Consider the following 7,359-nt stretch of genomic DNA (forward strand, 5'->3'; position numbering starts at 1 on the left):
GAAGTTTTGCAAAATGTAGGTGAAGCAATGATCACTGAACAAATGCTGTCTGGGTTGGAAAAACTCTCAAGGCAAAAATTTCTGAGTTGAGTTCTTTCTTTTCTGTTGACCAGCTTTGTCTGTATAAAGTACATACTCTCTTAGGTTTGGTTTCCTTGCAAAATATGGTTGTATATTTGCCTGATCCTGTCATTGTCAGTAATGAACTGCTACTTGTAAGTGGGTTAAGCTCCTGGTAAAAAAGCCATTTTTGTAAATCCGGGGCATTATTCCCATAGTGTTCAGTAACTGAACAGGCCAAGCCAGTTTGTGAAGCACTTATGGCACTGGGAGGTGGCTGAATACTCAGGTAGTGTCTCAAACTCAGTAAGATGAGTTCATCTTTGAAGGAAATGAAATTGCACTTGTTTCAAATGAAGCTGTTTTGACTCAGCAAGCCGCGATAGTTAGAAACAGGACATCAGGAAGTTTTTGGATGGTACTGTATCTGTCTCTGGAATGAACCATTCATCAGACTGATAAATATGATCTGAGACTTGCCCAGTTACAGAAATACGTTGCTCGACCATGAGACTAATTTGTGCTGTTTTAATGACCCAGTAAAAGACCTCGATAAGGCGGTGGGAAGAAACTAACATGAGCTTAATTCTGGCTCGTGCTGCGTCCTGGGCGGGTGCTCAGCGGCATCAGCTGGAGCCCTCATTGGCATTCGCTGAGTCCATCACTGCACCTGATCGTACACAGGGGGAAGCTAAGGCTTGTAGAGTCCGTGAGGGCGATTTCAGATCAGCGGCAGAGCGCACGTTCTGTACCTGTACTGTCTGACAGTGGGAGCAACACCTCTCCACCTCTCCAGCATGAAAATCAGGTATCACAGCACGATTAAAACAAAGATTCATGAGTTTCCATGTTGGAGGGTGATCAGAGAGAATGCCACTGATCCTTCCTGACTGTGACCTTGTGTTGCCAAAGGTGAGATCCTCTCTGGGGGTGGGATTTGGACTATTTCTAACCATTGTGGAGATTCCTATGTATTATAATACCACCTTGTGCACAAGTGTGTCCATAAATGTAAAGGCTAGATTTAAGCTTTTTGGAACATACTCATGTTTAGGAAATGTGAAGATAATTGATTCTCTGGTGAAAACCACGTGATTTTATTAGTAAAGAAATGAGTTCTATTTTTTTTTTTTGGTACCAGGGATTGAACTCGGGTCCTTGCGCTTGCGAGGCAGGCACCGGAACCACTGAGCTAAATCCCCAGCCCAAGAAATGAGTTCTATTTGATACATTCCTGTCTACATGTACTATTTGTTTGTTGTACATTATCTGATGCCTGAGTTCCACATTTACGTCTAATCCTATATCTATGAGCACTAAACAAATGCTGACGCCATTCTTAATTCTGAAAGCTACATGGAGTAATAATAATAATAAAACGAGAGGCTCTGAGCCACCTTTTAAATACAAGTTATTTCACTTGGCTAAGTAGAAAGGAATCATGCTTTATGGTTTTAATTTAGACAACTACGAAATTAAAGCCATGTACCTTTCCTAAAATGAAAGAGAAAAGCCTAAAGCATCTCTTAGAAGCTTAGCGTGGTCCTTTGTACACAGCTTTCCTGCTCAGATCTCCTTTGCCACCTGGCCGCTTCCTAACCACGTCAGGCCCTGCTCTGCACCGGCTCTGCTGCCACCAGTTTGTCTCTGGAGCCCTGCCGTGGTGTGTGTTTGCTTTTTAATCTTCTAAATTTTTATTAGTGCACGTTTGCAGTACATGATGATGGCATTCATGTACATGTCACCTTTCGGGCTTCTCACATCCTCTCTGGCTGTGTTGATTCTGCTTGTTTATGCTTGCAGAATTGGTTTATACCTTACCTTTACTACATGTATTGTTGTAGTGTCATCATTTCTTTTAATATTTCTGGACCTCAGTATTTCCTGAGATCAGGGACTATATTTTATTTATATTTGAATTTCTACTTCATAACCCATTTGTGAATGAATATGCTAATTATATTTTGATCAAAAAACCTAGATAAGATTGAAATCAGCAAGTACTGTGAGCCCACACAAAAAACCTTGTTTAAAGGCAGTTCAATTTGGAATAAAAATACATTTCTTGGGGTATTTAATTTTAACAGGAAGAGAAAAAATTAGAAGAAATTGCTTTCTTAGTTTTTTTTTTGTACCAGGGATCGAACTTGGGACCTTGCGCTTGTGAGGCAGGCACCAGAACCACTGAGCTAAATCCCCAGCCCAGAAGAAACTGCTTTCTACTAAGTAAGGTAATGTCCCGTTTGAGAGTGACTTGCTTTTAAGTTGCCTATTACATTGATAGAAATTGTAGAGCATTGTAATTCTGGATAAAATTTAGGCTGTTCCAGGCAGTTCACATAAGTGAAGATAAAATTCTATAGTGTTCACATATCAGAGTGAATTTTTAATTTGTTATAACCTCTTTAAAAATTTTAACAACCCTACAAGCCTTACCAGAGTTACTGTTCTTTATTAAGGCACGTGGCAAATTTGAGTTTGGAGGCACGTTCATGTTTGGGGTTTGAAAAAAGAGAGTTTTTTTTTGTAAAAGGAATCATGTTTGCATCGTAGAGCCTGGAAATGATGAAAATGGAAACTAAATATATATATATGTGTGTGTGTGTGTGTGTGTATATAGTACAGCTACTTATATATTTTCAAGTGTACAGCACCTTGTTATTAACTGTGGTCACCACGCTGTAATGTAGATCTGTAGACCTTCCTCCTCCTGTCTAACTGGAGCTTCAAAACAGAACTTTCTCATACCTCTTTGTATACAACACACTTTCCCTCAGTTTTTCATGTAGCGAAACTCCTCAAAATTTAATCCAGGCATCACTTTTTGTCGGGGTGGGGAGAGGGCTCTGAAACCAATCACACCTGCTCCCCTGCAACGCCCCTGCTCCAGCCTCAGGCCTGCTTTTCATGTGAAACGAAGACTTTCACGTGCTTCTGTCGTAAACCTCATCATACTCTCTTTTGCTTTTAATATGTCTTGTTTTCAACAGGTTATGAGTTATTTAAGATCAAGGAAGATTTCTTTTTATTAAAAAATTTTTTTTGTGAGACAGGGTCCAAGCTGCACTTGAACTCATGGCAGTCCTCCTGCCTCGGTCTCCCAAGCGCTAGGATTACAGGTGTGTGCCACCACACCCGGCCCTTCTTTGTAATTTTTCATCTAAATCTGTATTATTCAGTGTTTACTAGAGAAACAGATATAACGTGAGATATACAGATATATAAGAATTTACAAGATTGGCTCACAATGGCTGCCCGCAGAACCGGATGAGGAAATGTCCAGAGGCTCTGTCTGCACACTGGAGACCGAAGGATTCAGTCGAAGGTCTGAGCTCACCGCAGTGTTGTCATCAGGAGGCTGATGTATCTGTGATGAAAGGCTGAAGAGTCTGTGTGGAAGCCAGGAGATGACATCCAAGGTGAAGGTGAAGACTGGAGCTCCTCTGAAGAAGCAGCTCTGTCCTTCATTTCCCCAAGCTGCCCGAGGGTGGGTCTTCCACAACCCAGGGTGTGGCATTGCTGAGCCAACTGAGTTGAGCCTCTTACTCAAGTTGACACAATCAATCAAACATCACAGTGTCTGACATAACTTCTGTTTGTTCAATGAATAGAATCCCCAAGACTCAAATGGTTTATATTCCTTATATTTGGGTTCATTTTGCAAATAGCTACTGGTCCAAGGCTAGTACTACCTTATAGTAACAAAATGTTAACAGTTATTAATTTGATTTCCTCATAGATGTTAAATATTTGCTCTTAATCTGTTAACATAGATTTAAAGTTGTCTGAAGCATATTAAAATTATTTTTCCCTCCTCTTTGATATTTCCTTAGATGAGTCTTAGTGTGTTTGAATATTGTGAATATAGAAGTAACTTTTTAAGTAGTTTTGTGATTATTCTGATGCATATTTAAAAATTATGATATAATTATTATTTAAAATACTTCTACATTTATTTGGCATATCTTGTGAGTCACTCAGTGCTGAGTTCTTTGCATGTAATAATATCTTCATCACCAAAACAACCTTCTCTAGTCAATGGGATTAGCTTCACTTTACAGATGAAGAAACTGATCCTGCTAAAAGTAGGATCAGCTACTAAAATTATAGCTGGGCATGGTGGTGTACATGTTTAATTTGCACAGCAGGCCGAGGCAGGAGGATTATGAGTTCAAGCCAGCCCGAGATACATAGTGAATTCAAGGCTGGCCTGGACTATACAGTGAGGCTCTGTCTCAAAAGACAAAAAAAAAAAAAAAGGGAAAATTGCTTGGGTTTAATTACACAGCTGAGGTCTCCACCTGGTGACTCTGATTCTGTGACCCAAATTCTTAACTATTCTATGTCTTCTGTTGCATTTATGACAGTAATCACAGATAGTAATTTGAAAACAGTAAGTTCATTTTATTAAAAAGAATTTCAGTTTGGCTTAACTTGAGACGACAGTGGCAAAATACTGTATAACACCAGGGTTTACTGGCTTTTAAAAGTATATGTTAATACATTATAAAATAGGTTCTCCTTTTTTCTCTCCCTCTACCTTTGTAACTTGTTTGTTGAGTAGGTTGACTGTTTCATGATTTCCCACAATCTGGATTTTGCTAATTGTTGTCCTGTAAATGGGCTCCCTGGTCCATACGTACTGAATTTGTGGTTAGGTCTGGAGTACTGATCACATACAGGCTTGATTTTTGTGGCAGGACAGCTCCACGGCGAGTGTGTGCTTCGCGCAGGAGGCACACGGTGCTTGGCTGTGTTTGTTCTGTGCAGACAGCAGCACTGATGATCTAGGCAGTTTTAGACCCCGTTAGAGACTGCAGAGTGGTGCTATTCTAATTCCTCATTCTTCTGTTGTCTTTTAGCTGAAATACATCTAAGGAAGGCTGTCTTTTTCACCTACTTGGTTACCCAGAGCCACATTCATAGAGGAAAGGTAAGACCAATGCCGATTCTTTCCCTCTGTTTCAAAATACAGGGTTGGGTCTCTAGCATTCTTCAAGATGACAAATTAGTTGCTGTTGTTTGCATATTATTATAAACACATGAATTTAAATATTTGATGGACTACAATTTTACCATTAATGTGTCAAGTATTTAAATCTGTGAATTTACAATAACATGCAAACAATAAGAAGTAAGCATTTATCCTACCATTTCTCTATGGATATACCTCTGGTCAGTTTTGGTGGCTGGGCTAGAGTTAGGAAATATTTGTGAATAATTTTTAAAGATAAAATGTATCCTTAGGTTCATATTGATACTTGTAATTATGATGCAGAAATACAGAAATGTTGAGCACCCTAGGTGGCTTATGGACCACTTTGGGAAACACTGTTCTAGTTATAGTGGTACCTTGGTTCATGAACTTGTTCCATGATTTTAGTCATAAACCAAATCGGTTGTGAACCGAATCATTTCCCCATAAGGTTCAATGTAAATAAGGTTATCTGTTCTGACCCCTATGAACATGGTTGTGAACTGATTTTCATTGTGAACCAAATTAAATTTTCCTATAAAATTGAATGTAAATAAGGTTAATCCATCCTGAACCATAGGTATGTTTTTAACCACAAAAGTATGAAACAGTACAGTACAGTGTGAAGAGCAAGAACACTCACCTTGCTTGAGGTGACTTTTGGCATGGAGGACCGAAAGCTGAGCAGGGAAGAGGTTATTATGAGGGAGAGTCCTCTTCATAGGGACATCCAGGGGATCTCCTTCGGGGTTTCCTCTCTTCATCTCTTAGCAGCAGCATCAATTTTGACAAAAAAAATAATTGGTCTAATGTCATTTGTTTTTTCCTGCACCGCACAACCCTCCAGGAATGAGAGACCACATTATGGCTCATCAGATTCAGCACTCTGTTCCTTACAGTTGTGTTGGGGTGGTTCTTCTCAAGAAACCCTGGCACTCACTCCATTTTCCATGATGGGTTTAATCACATCACTGCCAGCCTCCTCCCTGTCTTCCTCTTCCCTAGTGGAGTGCTGCTCAACAAGCGCCTTCTGCTGCTCACTCTGGAGTTCAGCAAGTTCTTCCGGCGTCAGCTCCTCCTTAGAGTCCTCAACAAGCTCCTCCGTGTCTGCACCTTCTATGTCCAGACCCACACTCTTGCTATGGACACAGTTTCCTCCACTGCCTGTGCCTCAGACCCTTCAGAGTCAGTTTAGCAACACACTCTGGCCGCGGTTTCCTCCAGGTTGAGTTTACGGTCCAGTACATGACATCTTCCCCGGCATTGTCAGTGAGGCTGATGCAGTGGAGGATGTTGAAATGTTCCTCCCAGAATTCTTTCAGAGTCAAGGGTGTCTCTTCAGGGACATCAAACACCTGGTAAACAGTGGCTTTGTGTACAGCTTCTTGAAGTTGCAGATGACTTGCTGGTCCGTGGGCTGTAGAAAGGGTGTTGCGTTGGGGGAGAGGACCTTGACTTTTTGACTTTTTTTTTTTTTGGTACCGGGGATTGAACTCGGGTCCTTGTGCTTGTGCAGCAGGCGGTGAAACCACTGAGCTGAATCCCCGGCCGGAGAGGACCTTGACTTTTAAGAAGTCATACTCAGTGTCCATATCACTCACCAAGGCTGAAGGTGAGTCCACCACAAGAAGGCACTGTTGTTGGTTGTCAGAAAGATGTTTCTCATGGTGGGTGTGACACCTCATGCATCCATTCCATGAAAATGGCCTTGTGAACCAAGGTTGTAGTCAGGGTTTTCAAGGGAAATAGATTTAATACAGGACACATAGTTTATAGGATTATTTTGTGATATTTACCCAAAAAGTCAAGTACAGAGGAGTGCAAGTGACTAACTGTACACTAGAGGCCCAAAGAATCCAATGGCCTGGATCCTACAGCAATGTCCCACACAAGTCCAGCTAAAGGCTTAGAGTCTAAGGCAATGTCCCCCATGAGTCCAGCCAGTGGCCTAGAGCCCATGGCAGTGTCTCATGCTTGTCCATATTGAGGATCTGCCCCTGGAAGGCCCAAAGGCCAGTGGTGGAAGCCAGAGAAACTGGCAGTGGGGTGAAGGATTTATGACACCAGGCTGAGGGGTCTACATTGGAGCCAGGAAGGGATGCTCATGGTGAAGATCAGAGCTCCCCTGAGAACAGCAGCCATTCCCAGTGACAGTGAGGCCCTGAGCAAGCTCCTCCTCTGATGAGAACAGCCAAGTTCACATCAGGAAAACCAGCCTCAGGACGCTTCTCCTAGAAAATCAACAGCCCACGATCTTCCCCTCCACTTCTCTTTTAATGGTTACTGGCAACAATCCTCAGGTGGGTCTTCCACACCCAGACCAC

At 41.6% G+C, this 7,359-nt stretch overlaps 1 long non-coding RNA gene across 1 annotated transcript; it reads left to right on the forward strand.

The window, feature by feature from the left end:
• Nucleotides 1-650: 650 nt before the first annotated feature.
• Nucleotides 651-6,728, forward strand: LOC110347353 (uncharacterized). The gene is made up of 4 exons (XR_002391931.2): nucleotides 651-972; nucleotides 2,199-2,291; nucleotides 4,923-4,993; nucleotides 6,552-6,728. It is a non-coding gene; the product is annotated as an uncharacterized LOC110347353 (long non-coding RNA).
• Nucleotides 6,729-7,359: the final 631 nt, after the last annotated feature.

The sequence above is a fragment of the Heterocephalus glaber genome, unplaced genomic scaffold, assembly GCF_053883595.1.
Source record: "Heterocephalus glaber isolate CG9 unplaced genomic scaffold, H.glaber_assembly_v1.0 deba00001111, whole genome shotgun sequence".
NCBI classification, from domain to species: Eukaryota; Metazoa; Chordata; class Mammalia; order Rodentia; family Bathyergidae; genus Heterocephalus; species Heterocephalus glaber.